Genomic DNA, 17,791 nt, shown 5'->3' on the forward strand with positions numbered 1-17,791 from the left:
TGATGAAGCTTTCTTTGTTTCCGTAGTACCTTTCGTACATGATTGTTATACCACGGTGGATCTTTCCCCTCGCTTTGGACCTTAGTCGGTACGAACTTATCTAAGGCGTACTGGACGATGTTTCTGAATTTTTTCCATTTTTGTTCCACATCCTCTTCCTCAGAAATGAACGTTTGATGGTGGTCACTCAGATATTCTGCGATTTGTGCCCTATCACTCTTGTTAAGTAAATATATTTTCCTTCCTTTCTTGGCATTTCTTATTACACTTGTAGTCATTGATGCAACCACTGACTTATGATCACTGATACCCTCTTCTACATTCACGGAGTCGAAAAGTTCCGGTCTATTTGTTGCTATGAGGTCTAAAACGTTAGCTTCACGAGTTGGTTCTCTAACTATCTGCTCGAAGTAATTCTCGGACAAGGCAGTCAGGATAATGTCACAAGAGTCTCTGTCCCTGGCTCCAGTTCTGATTGTGTGACTATCCCATTCTATACCTGGTAGATTGAAGTCTCCCCCTATTACAATAGTATGATCACGAAACTTCTTCACGACGTTCTGCAGGTTCTCTCTGAGGCGCTCAACTACTACGGTTGCTGATGCAGGTGGTCTATAGAAGCATCCGACTATCATATCTGACCCACCTTTGATACTTAACTTAACCCAGATTATTTCACATTCGCATTCGCTAATAACTTCACTGGATATTATTGAATTCTTTACTGCTATAAATACTCCTCCACCATTGGCGTTTATCCTATCCTTGCGGTATATATTCCATTCTGTGTCTAGGATTTCGTTACTGTTCACTTCCGGTTTTAACCAACTTTCCGTTCCTAATACTATATGCGCACTATTTCCTTCAATAAGAGATACTAATTCAGGAACCTTGCCCTGGATACTCCTGCAGTTTACCAATATTACGTTAACTTTTCCTGTTTTTGGTCTCTGAGGACGGACGTTCTTTATCAACGATGATAATGTCCTCTCTGGTAAGCCGTCAGGTATTTTATCGTTTCGCCCAAGGGGGGGTCCCTTTAACCTAAAAAACCCCCGTGTGCACGCCACACGTACTCTGCTACCCTAGTAGCTGCTTCCGGTGTGTAGTGCACGCCTGACCTGTCTAGGGGGGCCCTACAGTTCTCCACCCAATAACGGAGGTCGATGAATTTGCAACCATTATAGTCGCAGAGTCGTCTGAGCCTCTGGTTTAGACCCTCCACACGGCTCCAAACCAGAGGACCGCGATCGACTCTGGGCACTATGCTGCAGATATTAAGCTCAGCTTGCACTCCGCGTGCGATGCTGGTTGTCTTCACCAAATCAGCCAGCCGCCGGAAGGAACCAAGGATGGCCTCAGAACCCAAGCGGCAGGCGTCATTCGTTCCGACATGTGCTACTATCTGCAGCCGGTCACACCCAGTGCGTTCAATAGCTGCCGGAAGGGCATCCTCCACATTATGGACGAGACCCCCCGGCAAGCACACCGAGTGCACACTGGCATTCTTCCCCGACCTACCCGCTATTTTCCTGAGGGGCTCCATAACCCGCCTAACGTTGGAGCTCCCTATAACTAATAGGCCCGCCCTCTGTGACTGTCGGGACCTTGCCGGAGAATCGGCCACTGGCCCAACAGGCGAGGCATCCTGTGGTGGCTCGGAAACGATGTCATCACCACTAGGAAGCACCCCGTACCTGTTGGAAAGGGGTAAGGCAGCTGCCACGCGGCCAGATCCCACCTTTGCCTTTCGGCCAGGCACGCGCGAGCCCACCACTGTCCGCCATTCACCCTGGAGTGATGGCTGACCGGTAAGATGCTCACTGCCGGAAGACGCAGCGACATCAGGGGTTCCATGTGATTCCAAGGGCACCGAAGTAGGCACAGGTCTCACCACAGTTGCCCCAACGCCACTACGAGCCGACGCCTGCGCCTCGAGCTCGATGAGCCTAACAGACAAAGCCTCCACCTGCCCCCGAAGAGTGGCCAATTCTCCTTGCGTCCGCTCACAACAACCACAGCCCCTACACATGACTATGTTTACCCTACTCTATACGGTGACAAATTCCCAAGATAATCTTCTGATGAGCTACTCTGATAATCAAGGAACACTCACTGAAATACGAGACGCGAAAACTACGCTAGGTTTTCCCAGAAAAACTATTTAAAAGCTAAGCGCAGCAAATAAGTGCAAAAACGCTTTATACAAACAGTACTCGCTGCTGCTGGTGCTCTCGCTACCGTAATAGATGTGTACTAACAGATATGTATTTATCAACAGGAGGTACAAAGGATTAAAAATCGAGCCTTGAAGATTATGATCACTTCCAGAGATAAAATTGATTCGTTTCTTTGGCCGTCTTTCCGTGATCTTAATATGCTCGAAATAAATGAAAAGCAGGAAATTCTTAGCAATGTGCGACGAATGTGTGCTACTTACGCAGGTACAACATGCAATCATTAACATAATCGTTTTTGCATAGTTGGTGGATAGTGTATTACAGAGCAATGGGAATGCTATAATTTGTATAATATTTCATTAACGTAAAACATCTCGTTTTCACGGGGACGTTTCGATGATTTCCACATTAGTTCTGTAGTACTTGTCTCTTTTGTTTATTGTCATACATCCTTCAAGTACTGTCATCACCACCCAGAAAGAGAGATCGTTTCAAGGAATGGAGGAACAACAGATCATCCGCAGCAGATGAAGTAGATCTCTACATTTTAATGCATCTCGAAGATGAGGATGACATCTTAAGGGGTGGAGCAGACATGAGACATATCTGCCAGGCCTGGCTGCAGTTGCAAGACGTATTTTATGTATCCCAGCAACACGCGCACTTAGTGAAAGATGCTTTAGTAAAGCCGGCATGTTACTAACAAATCACCGCAGCTAGTAAAATCCGGAACGCTTTAGTGATTTACTGCTGATCAACAATAACTATAATTTTGTTTCTGTTGCAAACAAGTGAAAAGTATGACAAGTTACGTTTGTAAATGTTTAATGTTCTTTATACGCTTTCTTTATGAAGATCGTTGTCTTCTAGATTACAGGGAAAGCACTTATTTAATGTTTCTTGTTAATGAAAGGAAAAATAAATCTTCTGTTTGGAAATGAGACTCGTCTTCTATCCGCGATTGTACTGAAATATCGTTTTACTTTCCAATTTATCTGTGTCACGTACCCGTTCTACTAAACGTTACTTTTCTATTAAAAGAGAGAAAGAGACAGAGACAAATACATTGTGTGTGTTATATATATATGTGTGTGTGTGTGTGTGTGTGTGTGTGTGTGTGTGTGTGTGTGTGTGTGTGTGAGAGAGAGAGAGAGAGAGAGAGAGAGAGAGAGAGAGAGAGAGAGAGGCCTTGGATTTATACAGTACAGTGCAGCGAGCCGGGGCGGAGCGAAGTGAGACGTCAGCGGTGACCGGTCATGCTCGGTTATCCGCGTGTCCGGAATCCGGACATCAGACATGGGGCGAGCAGGTGACCGAGCCGGGTCGTGTGGGGCCGGACACGAGCGGCTCGGTCCCCGCGTCAACAGGCGAGCCGTGACCGGTCGAACACAGAGCGCTGCAGCACTCTAGTAGGGGATTGTAGTATACTCCTGGCTTTGCCACCTCGAAAGATGCCTCTTGAAACTCAGAAAGCAGGCTTTCTCGGAATATTTTGTATCTTCGAGGGATATGTTTTTAGGCCTCCGATCGGTCGCAAAATTAAATCTACACTGACAATCCGCTGAGTCTTTGTGTCGATGTGTTGCTCAGTGTTTCTAGTACGCCCGTCTATCGCATCACGTCGTAATTTTCGGTTCGGAGCGCAAGCGGGCATGTAAATATGCCTGGAAAGTAGTGTCTCCCGCCAAGTGAGAACTCCTATTGGAGGTTTTCGCCTAATTCCATGCAAACCACAAAACGTAACTGACATTCGTTTCCTTCTTCATGACAGTTCTCGGTTGCTCATTGCAAGTGCAACAAAGATGCTCCTGCAGCGTTTTCGAATGGAAGGGTTTGTTCATCCACCATACAGCCGGGACTTGGCTCTCTCTGATTTTCATATCTTCGCTCGCGATACTGGAAAGTTGGTACTACGTTACGACAAATATCTATGTCGGAGCGGCGACTATCTAGTTACGTACTTGGAAGGTGCACCTAAATATTGTTCTATGAGCTAATTATACAATAACTGCCGCTGTCACACCTTATCAAAAGATCTGGCAGAGAACCCGAGAAAATTCTGGTCGTATGTAAAATCGCTAAGCGGATCTAAGGCTTCCATTCAGTCCCTTGTTGACCAGTCTCGTGTGGTAGTTGAAGACAGAAAAACGAAAGCCGATGTTTTAAATTACACGTTCAGGAAATCGTTTACAAGGAAAATCGTACAGACATACCGTCATTTGGCCATCGGACAGACTCCCGTATGAACGACATAGAAATAAGCGTACCTGTCGTAGAGAAGCACCTTACAGTCTTGAAAACAAATAAATCACCAGATCCGGATGGAATCCCAGTTCGATTTTACAAAGAGTACTCTACGCCAGTGGCCCCTTACCTAGCTTGCATTTATCGTGAATCTCTCGCCCAGCACATATTCCCAAGCGACTGGTAAAAAGCGCCGGTGACTCCAGTGTATAACAAAGGTAAAAGAACGGACCCGCAAAATTACAGACCTATATCCCTAACTTCTGTTTGCTGCAGAATCCTTGAACACATGCTCAGTTCGAATATAATAAACTTTCTTGGTGGTAAGAAGCTTATGTCCACGAATCAGCATGGGTTTAGAAAGCATCGCTCGTGCGAGTCTAAAGCTTGCCCTTTCTCACATGATATGCTGAGGGCTATGGATGAAGAGCAACAGGCAGATTCCATATTTATAGATGGCCGGAAGGCATTTGACAAGGTGCCCCATTGCAGCCTGTTAACGAAGGTTCAGCGTAAGGAATACGTTCATAGGCACGTGAGTGGATCGAAGATTATTTAAATAATAAAACCCAGTATGTTGTCCTCGACGCCGTGTGTTAATCAGAGACAAGGGTATCGTCAAGGGTGTCCCAGGGAAGTGTGATAGGATTGCTGATTTTCTCTATATACACGAATGATTTGGCGGACAGGCGGTTGTTTGCTGAAGATGCCATGGTGTACGTTAAGGTGTCGAAGTTGAGTGGCTCTAGGAAGACAGAAACTGATTTAGACGAAATTCACAGTTGGTGTGATGAATGGCAGCTAGCTCTAAATGTGGAAAAATGTAAGTTACCGCCAGTCAGTAGGAAGATCAAACCTGTAGTGTCCGGATACAGTATTGCTAGTGTCCTGCTTGACACAGTCAAGTCGTTTAGATATAAGGGCGTAGTGTTGCAAGGCGATATGAGATGGAACGAGCTTGTGACAACTGTGGTAGGGAAGGCGAATGGTCGGCTTCGCTTTATTGGGAGAATTATAGTAAGGAGTGGCTCACCAGTAAAGGAGACCGTATATAGGACGCTGGTGAGACCTATTCTTGAATGTTGCTCGAGTGTTTGGGATCCGTACCAGGTCGGATTGGAAATCAGAGAAGGGCTGCTACATTTGTTACCGGTAGATTCAAAGAAAACGCAAGTGTTACGGAGATGTTTCGGTAACTCGAATGGGAATCCCTGGAGGGAAGGCGGCGTTCTTTTCCGGAACCAATATTGAGAAAATTTATGGAACCGGCATTTGAAGCTGACTGTGAAACGATTCTGCTACCGACAACATACACCGCGCGTAAGGACCACGAAGATAAGATACGAGAAATTAGGGCTCATACGGTGGAGTACAGACAGGCAGTTTTTCCTCGCTCTATTTTCCAGTGGAACAGGAGGGGAAATGATAAGTAGTGGTACAGGCTACCCTTCGCCACGCGTCTTACGGTGGCTTGCGGAGCGTCTATGCAGATGTAAATGTTAATAAAACATTTTGATTTTCACTTTAGTTTACACTTCGCGACCTATCGGAGGATGAAGAAGAAACAAAAAATAAAAAGCCATCTTGCATTCAAGTCTCTCCCAGTTCAATCATTTCAGCGTTTCCGACACACTTGGGATGAGTCCAACACAATGAAGCAATATTTCACTCCAACCTGGATCGCACGAGTGTTTTGTGAGTAATCTCTTTTAAAGGTTATTCTTTCTGTTTTTTTTTTTAAGGGGGGCGGGGAGGGGGGGGGAGCTAGGGGTGTTTCACCAGTCTACTGAATGGCTTGGTGCGGCCGACCAAGAATTTCTCCCCCTGGCCTAAACTTTTCATCTCATGGTAGCATTTGCACTTTACGTTCTCATTTATCTGTTCGACATATTTCACTCTGTGCCTTTCCCTAAGATATGTGCTACAGCTCTCCCTAGCCCCCTGGAAGCTATTCCCTGATGTTCTGTCATCTTATTCCTTCTTCCTGACCGACCGAGCTGCCGCAGTGGTTAGCACACTGGACTCGCATTCGTTAGGACGACGGTTCAAACCTGTCTCCGGCCATCCTGATCTAGGTTTTCCGTGATTTCCCTAAATCGTTTCAGCAAATGCCGGGATGGTTCCTCTCAAAGGGCACGGCCGATTTCCTTCCCCATCCTTCCCTGATCCGAGCTTGTGCTCCGTCTCTAATGACCTCGTTGTCGGCGGAACGTTAAATACTAATCTCCTCCTCCTCCTCCTCTTTCCTGTCAGTGTTTTCCATACGTTCCCGCCTCGCCAATTCTTCTGAGAACCTCCTCATCCCTCATCAGCCAATCTAATTTTCAACATTCTTCTGTAGCACCATACCTCAATCGCTTCGACTCTTTACTGTTCTAGTTTTCCCACTGTGCATCATTCACTATCATAAAATGTTACGTTCCAAACGCACATTATCGGAATTTTCTTTCTCAATTTAAGATCAGTGTTTCATTTCAGCTGAGTTCTCTTAGCCAGAAAAGCCCTATTGGCTGTGATAATCTGCTTTCTACGTCATCCTTGCTTCGGCTGTCATGTGTTAATTCGCCTCCAGGGTACGAGAATTTCGTAACTTCGCCTACTCCATGACCTCAGTTTTGTTGTTAATTTTGTCATGATTTTCTACTTTCTTCGATTTACTCTCAATAACAGTGTGTAGCGATCAGACTGATCACTTCATTTAAAGGGCGCTGTAATTCTTCCTCACGTCACAGCGAATATTACCACTGATGTCGTTCATCATGTACTGTAACCCCACTCCTGAAACTTTCTTTTATTTCTATCACTGCTACTTCGATGTACAGATTGAACAGCAGGGACGAAACACCATATCCTTTTCTAATGCTGTAATACGAGTACTTCGTTCTTGGTATTTCATTCTTATTTTCTCTCTTCGTCCTTGTACGAATTTTATATCACCAGTATTTTCGTGGAGCTCACAGCTCTTTCCTCTAGAAGTTCAAAAGTCTTGCACCACTTTATTTCGAACGCTTTTTAGAGGTCAACAAACCCAGTGGTCGTGCACTGATTTTCTTAAGTTTTCCTTCCATTATCAACCATAACGTCACACTATTTCTCTGGTGTCTTTCCCTTTGCTAATGTCAAAATGATCCTAAACTAACAGGTTCTACATTTTCATTTCCAGCCTCTTATTAGCAACTTTAATGCACTAACTGTTAAGCTGATTTGGCTGAAGTTTTCGCACTTTTCCGTTCTTGCTATCTTTAAAATTTCAAATGTAGATGATATGCTTCCGAGAGTGTGACTGTATATTACAGATTCATAGACTCTAAAAAATAATTAGAACAGTCGTTTTTGGGGTTCTGTACCTCAATCGGTAAAAACAATACCCTTATAAGATCACTTTCTTGTCTGTCTTTCTTTTAAGGCCCCTTTTTCTGAGAAAGGGTAGCCGCATCAAGTTAAAACTTATGTCACGTGCTAGGATTTAAGTTTCCTTTGCGCTTTAAAAAATTTATGTTTTTAAGTCTATGCAATCAAAAGACAGGCCATTTGCGTAACATAATTTGATACCCACAAACACACTCATTAAAACTTACAGGATACTTCACGTTGACATAGAATCATGAAATTTGCCAACAATCAAGGTTTCACAGTACATATAAAGAAAAAAGTCCTTAATTTATAATTATTTATATGCATACATACATTTTTTCCATTAGAAATTTACATTGCATTCGCAATCTGTCAAAAAGGGATTTTGATCCGGTTTTCAGTAATAGGTAGCGTGATTCACTATGACGGTTTATGTATATTATTTATAAATATTTCGTGTTAACTGGTTGAGTTACGATGAAATTAAGTCCCCCACAACTGTGAAAGCGGCGCCTTTGCCCTCTAGCGGTGGTAAGCGTATGATCGCCCGACTCCCATGCTGACAGTGTATGCCTCCCCAGTACTGTCTTTGTAATCGTCGATAGCAAAGTAATACTGGTAATTAATGCAGAACTGCGCTTCCATTGCTCAAGATGAGGCTCCTATACCCCATCAAATATACACTGAAGCGTTCCACAGTACAGTTCGACATTTGCGTTAACAGCAATAGCCCTACGGACAACTGTACTGCATTCTTCTCTGGGGACTTTCGTCAGATTTTAGCAGTAAGCGCAACAGGAACGAAAACAGAAGAAGTCAATGTATCTGCAGTTTCCAGTTAGCACAGCATGCTAAGGTAACTCCTAAATTAATAACATAAATGAGAAATTACACACCAAATGTTAACTTGAAATTAAAACGTTCTCGTAAGTCTTGCAATTTCCAGAAACAATATCTTGCCAGTATCGATAACAGGCAAAAAAGTCGACATTCTCGATTCCCAGGATGGATCAATTATCTATATACATAATTATGTCTGTACAGAACCCTCGGTACGCGAGTCCTCCCACATATCCGAACTTATTAGATATTCCGAAGGACGGCCCTATTTGATCGCAAGTCTTCTATCGCTCTTTTTCACTCTGACCCTAATACTAGATCCACTGTGGCTTCCATATTAACTTCACCGTCTGGTGTAAGATTCAGTATATAGAGTGACCTTAATAATCTTGGTGAAACAAGCTCACACACAAAAACGTGAGTTCGGTGGAGTGGTGTGACCAACCCTGGAAGAAAAAAACTGTAACGCGACAAGTGACTCAGTTGCTGTTGAATTCGGGTGGGACTCACCTCACTGCTGCGCCAGGGACTTTAATGAGCTCACAGGTCTCTCATTACACCAGAGCCCTCCATGGCCACCTGGTCTCACGGTGTGAGACTTTCTTTTGTAGGGTTTTGTGCAAGGCTCAGTATATTTTCCTCATTTTCCAATAACTTTGAAGTGTAACGCGGCATAACATCAGTAGAGATAGCAGTAACGCCATACATGCTCGCGAAAGAATGGGACGAGTTAGACTGTGGTTAGATGTCTTCCATGTGTCCGCTGGAGGGCATGTTGATGAAGTGTGAAAGGTAAATGAAAATTTATTGAAATACATTTTTTTTTATTGAAGACAATAGGCATGGGTCCAAGGTCAGACTATCTTCGGGTCTGGTGCTGGACCGATATGAACTGTCTTTAATAAAAAGTACTGATACAGCTGTGTATTTTATAAAGCAATTGTTAACCATCTTAAAACCTGTTCAACAACACCTACATAAAATATTTCTGGTAAACTGAACTTTGATCCTAAATCTAAATGTAAAAACTACCTCAAGGTTGTACAATCACGTGTGAAAGTACTACCGTTACAAAATCGGATGTTTCTTTTGTAAATCAAAATTTTGTAGTGCCACGTATAAGTTAAAATTTCCCTTAAGTTTCTATTTTCATTCGCATAGAAGATATGGTCTTGCGAAATAGGATTAACAATTTTGAGCCAACTTTTTAAGAGTCATCTATATTTTACTTGGGAAAACTTTCTGCAGCCAATACCTTGGCTGTTGAAATATTTTTTACTTAAGACAATCGTATAATGGTCTTCATGTTGCCATACTTTTCACTGGGAAGGTGTGCAGTGTCTCGTTCCACATGAAAGCCATAAATCGTAATTACAATCCAGAAAACGTACAACTATCTAATTAATCAATGACTTGGGGCACATTATATCTAAACTCATAGTGAGCTATGTCGTGTAGTGGTTAAGACGCTGGACTCGCATGCGGGAGGACGGAGGTTCAGCTCCTTGTCCAGTATTCCCGGTGAAAACTTACCATGGTTTTCTTGGATCACTTTATGGAAATTCTGGGATGCTGCCTTTGAAAAGGACACTGACGATTTCTTCCTTATTCTTCCCCTTTCCGAGCTTTCGCTCAGTCTCTCTAACTTATCCATCGACGGAACGTTAAACCGCCATCTCTCTCGTGCAAATACACTTACAGTCTTTTCAACCGTATTCTACACAAAAACTGTTGTTAACACTTTAATGTAGCGCAATCTGCATGAGTCTCTATAACTCAGAAGGTCTGCATGACACCGGTCGGCAACTGTTTCCCGTGAAAGCTCGCATCTGAACTAGTTGTGAATCATTTATGTCATTTAACTATAGCTGTAAATATAACGTTGTTTTAAAAAGCATAACGGTAGATTAGAACTACGCCGAAGTGTGTTGGAAGAGGAGGTGGAGCTGATGTAGAAGAAATAAGTGATTTCGAAATGCGATCAGAGTTTTGTCTAAGGACTGAATGAGCTGATACTAATCGAGTTAGCTGGCTGGAGATGATAATGTACCTTTGGACTTACCGGAATCTCTGCGAGATATAGAACTATAAAGTTATTTCGGTTGGTGGCAAAAGTTTTCGAAACAGGTTACTTACCAATAAATGTGCAAGAATGCAATATCACGTTATCACGGAAGACACGAGCGGATTAATATGAAAACTGTCAGACAATTAGTTTGGTAAGTGACACTTGCCAGTTGCAGATCAGACTAACACACAGAAGAACAGGCAGATAATTTTAAGACGAACTCTACGAAGATAAGTTTGGTTGCAGTAAGGGAAAAGATACCAGAGAAGCAACTGCTTTATAACGGAAGGCAGACTGAAGACGTAAATGGTATTTGATGTTGTCATCAAGAAACCTTTTTCAGCAATAATTCGCCACCATCAGTCATTTGCAATTTTTGTATTCTAAAACACATGAAATGTGGATTTTACAGAAGGAAATAACGTTAATTTTACAGCGATGTTGTTATTAATTTCGTCTTTATTTTCAGTATAGATTCCTTTTCTTTTTCTTCTCCATATGAGTCACCATGTTATCTACCTTATTGTTCCCTCACATTACCTGCAAAATGAGACCCTCTTTCCAAAATTTACTTGCTACCTCAAAAATTTTTCGTATTACGAAATTGAATTTATTAGTTTTACGGTATATCAAATGGCCAGTTAAAAGAGCGTAACACGGCTTACTACGAGACTGCTTTGAAAAATTCAACTTATTATACAAAAGCATCGTCAATCTAGTCTGCTGCAGTAGTATGATGCAGCTGTGGATCACCTATTTGCAAGTAAAACGAATTTGTTATGATTGGCTGATACTACGTGGTAAAACATTCAAAGAATGTATTTCAGCCGTCTTTATTCACAAAAATGTCTCAGATGTAGCGTTGCAGAAAAGAATAATTTTTTTCAGTGGACAGAAAGAGAAAGTAATAAAAAATTTTGGCGTTTCTTGAACAGAAACCATTCACAGACTTTAATTGTTGGTAAGCTATTATAGCTTCAGTTGTTTGCTCATTCACTTCACGGTGAGTAATACATTTCGTTCTGTTACATGTTTGTGATTCAAATCCTCAGTTACTTACGCAAGTGCTTTCTTCTTTCCTTACCTTACGTCATAAATATCTATTATCTCTTGGGAATCCCAGCCACCTCCCGTTAAAACCAAAACAAAAACCGAAACGACTCTGGAGAACTGTTGCATACTGCAGTGCACTGTAATGAAGATAAAGTGTAAGCAATAATGTAACTATAAAAACAAACGAAACTGTCTTTTCGCATGTCAACAGGTGTAATTCTTGTAGTTGTTAAGCTCTTTAACTGCAGTACTTAATATCATTATTCATGCCCCGCTTCGAAATCAGTTCTCAGTAACGGTTCGCTTGAATTGTCTTTTACGACTGGTACTTAGTCGCAAGTAGTTCTGACGTAAATGTGCTCTAGATCCTACAACACAAGAACCATAATGACTATGGGGGTCAAGATAAGAGTATTACGTGCTACAGTTCTTAACTGACACTCTCATCTGAGAAACTGATTCATTCCCTTGGAAATAAAATGGTATCAGGTGATCTGTGCATGAAGAAAGAAAATTGTACGCAAACAGCTCGACAAGTTTTCGTCTTGTGTTGGTCATTGGACGAAGACTATTCTGCAATATGAATGTATGAATCATATTACAAAAGACAATTCTATTAATGTGTGATACAAGGAACATAAAAAAGAACTTCTGATACATTTGAATCACACACACACACACACAGAATCGGGCGCTAAATCCACGTTTCGCTAGCATTGGTGAATTCGAAAATTTTATTGTATGGACGCACATATGAGAGCAAAATAAAAGTTTCTAGTAGGATAAAGACTACAAAGCAACCAGTGTTTAAATTCAGATACGAGAGTGTGCCTTTCGATTGAAACCACTGTTACACTTAATAGTGTGCATGATAAGCATGGAGTAAACGTAAACTAAAGTGAAATTCGCGTAACTGGAAAGGAATTGGGAAACTCTGCCAAGTAAACACCATATTTGAAGAGATCTCATGAGAAGTGAAAATAGGCTGCAGTCAACAAAGCAGCATCACGTAATTTAGTATTTCAGTCAGTGGAAAACGTTACTACCGACTCAGGAATCCAGTCAGCATCGAAAATAAACAGCCTTGCATCGTCAAAGGTCACCGATGTGTCTTCCGATATTGACATCGGCGACGCTTCAACCGTTGAATAATTTCACATTATGGAGAGACATAGCAACTTTCCCTCTGGCCTGAGTTTTAGCTGGAAGAATAGATTATAAGCAGATGCATCGGACCACCTAAAATCTTATAACTTTTTATAAGTCATAGAATGCCTCGCACTTTGTATTCGTCTTTCCTCTCCTACATTTTTACAAGTTAATACATGAAACGATGCAAGATGCGGGGATATAGAATTGGTAAACGACTGACCTCATACTTAGCAGAAAAATCGGAGACTTTTTTTATCCACCACATCAAATTATATAAGCCATACTTTGGCAAACTGAGCAAATTTAGTCTTCAAGTCAAACGTACATACTACAGTTATGTGAGTCAGAAACATTAATTAAAAGCACCACCAAAATAAGTGAAAGAGTATGAACTTCTAAAATAAATTAAAGGCGCTAGGAATTCAATGATAGACACAGTGAACATCAAAAAACTTTAAAGGCGCCAATAATTAAGTTAAATATCACACAGTTCAAAGGTGCCATTGAACATTAACATGAAAAATTATTTTCAAGACGACAATAGTAACTCAAAATAATTTTACGCTAAAACTTTCTTTTGAAAGGCTCAGATACCAACCACATTCCAACAGGCTCCCACTGACACAAGTTAAAATACAATGCTCGGTTTGTAACAAAATCGGCAGACAATAACTGTCCATGAACGCCAAGGCCTCGTCCTGAGAACATTGCCCCAGAAACTGGTTTATGCATTGAACACCTGTCCCAATAGGCCATCCAGATAGTCCTTACATATGAATAAAAATAGTTAAGTTTTATTACTCCACAATAGAAAGAAATCTGTTACAACACGTACAAATACCTTAAATGCAGTTACAAATCATTACAAGTCACAATATACAGGGTGTTACAAAAAGGTACGGCCAAACTTTCAGGAAACATTCCTCACACACAAAGAAAGAAAATACGTTATGTGGACATGTGTCCGGAAACGCTTACTTTCCATGGTAGAGCTCATTTTATTACTTATCTTCAAATTACATTAATCATAGAATGGAAACACACAGTAACAGAACGTAACAGCGTGACTTCAAACACTTTGTTACAGGAAAGGTTCAAAATATCCTCCGTTAGCTAAGATACGTGCATCCACCCTCCGTCGCATGGAATCCCTGATGTGTTGATGCAGCCCTGGAGAATGGCGTATTGTATCACAGCCGTCCACAATACGAGCACGAAGAGTCTCTACATTTGGTACCGGGGTTGCGTAGACAAGAGCTTTCAAATGCCCCCATAAATGAAAGTCAAGAGCGTTGAGGTCAGAAGAGCGTGGAGGCCATGGAATTGGTCCGCCTCTACCAATCCATGGGTCACCGAATCTGTTGTTGAGAAGCGTACGAACACTTCGACTGAAATGTGCACGAGCTCCATCGTGCATGAACCACATATTGTATCGTACTTGTAAAGGCACATGTTCTAGCAGCACAGGTAGAGTACCCCGTATGAAATCATGATAACGTGCTCCATCGAGCGTAGGTGGAAGAACATGGGGCCCAATCAAGACATCACCAACAATGCCTGCCCAAACGTTTACAGGAAATCTGTGTTGATGACGTGATTGCACAATTGCGTGCGGATTCTCGTCAGCCCACACATGTTGATTGTGAAAATTTACAATTTGATCACGTTGGAATGAAGCCTCATCCGTAAAGAGAACATTTGCACTGAAATGAGGATTGACACATTGTTGGATGAACCATTCGCAGAAGTGTACCCGTGGAGGGCAATCAGCTGCTGATAGCGCCTGCACACGCTGTACATGGTACGGAAACAACTGGTTCTCCCGTAGCACTCTCCATACAGTGACGTGGTCAACGTTACCTTGTACAGCAGCAACTTCTCTGACGCTGACATTAGGGTTATCGTCAACTGCACGAAGAATTGCCTCGTCCATTGCAGGTGTCCTCGTCGTTCTAGGTCTTCCCCAGTCGCGAGTCATAGTCTGGAATGTTCCGTGCTCCCTAAGACGCCGATCAATTGCTTCGAACGTCTTCCTGTCGGGACACCTTCGTTCTGGAAATCTGTCTCGATACAAACGTACCGCGCCACGGCTATTGCCCCGTGCTAATACATACATCAAATGGGCATCTGCCAACTCCGCATTTGTAAACATTGCACTGACTGTAAAACCACGTTCGTGATGAACACTAACCTGTTGATGCTACGCACTGATGTGCTTGATGCTAGTACTGCAGAGCAATGAGTAGCATGTCAACACAAGCACCGAAGTCAACATTACCTTCCTTCAATTGGGCCAACTGGCGGTGAATCGAGGAAGTACAGTACATACTGACGAAACTAATATGAGCTCTAACATGGAAATTAAGCGTTTCTGGACACATGTCCACATAACATCTTTTCTTTATTTGTGAGTGAGGAATGTTTCCTGAAAGTTTGGCCGGACCTTATCGTAACACCCTGTAGATCGCCGTGTTCCTAATAATATTATCAGAAGTCAGAAGTTTTTCTGTTTAAAGTTAATTCGTTATTTCGAACTTAGAATACAATCAAGAATTTTTTGAGAATAAAACCGTCTACATTGCATAATAATTTTATTTATTTGTTACTTTGTTTCGGATTGTTATCAACAGATATCAAAGAGCGTAGAACTTATTAAGCGTAGGTCACTGTCAGTGTTTTCCAAGTTGTAAGTTTTTTGGTGTCTGATGACGACAGTAACCGAGACGAAGTAATAAATGAGAAATTTTTTAAGTAATCTAGACGTTTGTATTCAAAAAATATTCACAATGATGGCAGAATTACATGGGAAACTTATTTACTTTATCATTAATGATCAAGAATCCGCAGCAAACCTACATTAAGGATACTCGTCTCTAATTTCGCTTTTTTGTCCTTTTATATTGTATATAAACCTGAACTGGCATTCTATTCGGACCTGGCCACTTATTTGTTTTTAAGTTTTTCAGATGTTTCTCAACGCCAGGGATGTCTACTACCTCTGCGTCCTCCATACAGGAGAGTGTGCGATGGTCCTACAGTGGTATGTTTGTGGATACTCCTGCGTTAATTTCTCTTTTTTTAAATGTGTGATTTAAAACTTCAGCTTTTCTTTTGCTGTCTTCTGTTGTCGCATCCGACTGGTCTACCAGTAACTGGGTGGAAGCTATCGGCCCGCTTGGTGATTTTACATAGGATCAGAATTTTCTCGGGTTCTCGGCAATATCTTTCGCCAATATAGAGCATCGATCTATTTATAGACACTATTTCTTACTACTTTTTGTCCGTCGACTTTTCTGTTTTCTTGTTTGAATCTAGAGTACAACAGTTTTCTCAGCTTTTTCCGAAATTTTGTAACCACGATGGGTATTTTTCGATCTTAATCCACTTACTCGTACATACATCTACTGAAGGCGATTTGAAGTTTAAACTTTGCCTGTAATTTCTCTATATCCATCAAACTGTAACTACTTGATGTCCACGCATCTTCACGATACACACCTCTTCCCGTACCACCTCATCTAGGTCTCATACCCCCTCTTCCTAGAGCACATCCAAACCGAGTATCTAATCAGAAAACTCATCCCATATCCTACTTCTTATCTCCAATCCAAGCAATGTGATGCGTAATTAAAGCCCAACTTTTATGTCACTCCCTACTTGTTGGAACGTTAACCAACTGACTGGTCCAACTATTACAACATACGCCACTCACGCCAGGTACATGCCACAATCTACAATACATTCTTCTAACGTAATCTCAGTGTATCCCCTTGTTTTTGCTGCTCCGAAGTCCCTTCCCCCCTTTTCCTCCCAACAGCCCACATACTCAGGTACATCTCACGGCTCCTTCGAGGCCCCATTACAGAAGTCAATGCAATATGATCCTTTTCGTACACCATTACCACCACCAGATCTTAGTAGCATCCACATCAACTTCGCGTACTTCACATCATAAACATGTACTTCGTGTATAGTTTTAAAGTCATTATTATCATCATTTTTGTTTTTGATGGAGTATCATTTAGAACTAGAAACATATGAGGCTGAAGCGCAGTCATTGTACGTTGCTAGCTCATCACCGTTGTGGGAGTGGGGGGTGGGGAGAAACGGGATAGGCCGTACATTGTGATGACATGCTGATATTTTGTCTGCCATGCTACGTTGAAGTGGAATACACTAGCAAGTGTTTGGTTTCAGTCTGGATGGGCTGCTCGCGTTTGTGACGACTTTTTCTGTGCTATAAGGAGTACCTCGTAACTTTTCCGGAATAGCGTGTGCACTGATGACGACAACGGATGTTGTTGATCTCCACAGCAGCTGTCATTACCACTGTGCTGTGATTACTGTCTCTGGAAAAAGGCTTTTTCTATATATTTATCCTTCACATAAGGTAACAGAAGTAACGAAGATGCTCGGAACATAGCGTCAAGAGAATTTAGAATCGCAACAGTGGAGACGGAGACTGAAGGAACTGGACTCTTTTGTGAATGCGATATTGGTATAGAGTCAGAAGTAAACGAAGAACTATTGGATCGTATAAATGGCGAGGACTTATTTATAATCCCTACGTCGACAACAGATCAGTATTTCTCATGGTTTCTTTATTTGTTTTCTTCATTATTTTCGAATGCTAGTTCTATATCCTGGTCTCCAGCTGACAAAATATTTGTTTTGGAAATAGTTGAACAACACCGCTTTGTTTTTATTTTATTTTATTTTATTTTTTTCATTTTTACGACAAGTTTACAGGTCACAGTCGAATTCTGAAATGATTATTTACGGTATAAGGCAAGCTGTTGAGCTGGGATTTGGCGTCAAAGGCTCCAGAGCTCAACAGCCTGGCTTCATGCACGAATGATCTTCTGAGAATTGTCAGCCTGATTCTGAGATTCTGAGATGA

At 41.9% G+C, this 17,791-nt stretch overlaps 1 protein-coding gene across 1 annotated transcript in view; it reads left to right on the plus strand.

Annotated features, from left to right (window-relative positions):
- LOC124606783 (metabotropic glutamate receptor 4-like) overlaps positions 1-17,791 on the plus strand; it is a gene marked incomplete at its 3' end in the record, with an annotated part of 1,427,722 nt that overhangs the window by 1,000,806 nt on the left and 409,125 nt on the right. The window lies entirely within an intron of this gene.

Source organism: Schistocerca americana, chromosome 3 (genome assembly GCF_021461395.2).
Source record: "Schistocerca americana isolate TAMUIC-IGC-003095 chromosome 3, iqSchAmer2.1, whole genome shotgun sequence".
In the NCBI taxonomy this organism is placed as follows: domain Eukaryota; kingdom Metazoa; phylum Arthropoda; class Insecta; order Orthoptera; family Acrididae; genus Schistocerca; species Schistocerca americana.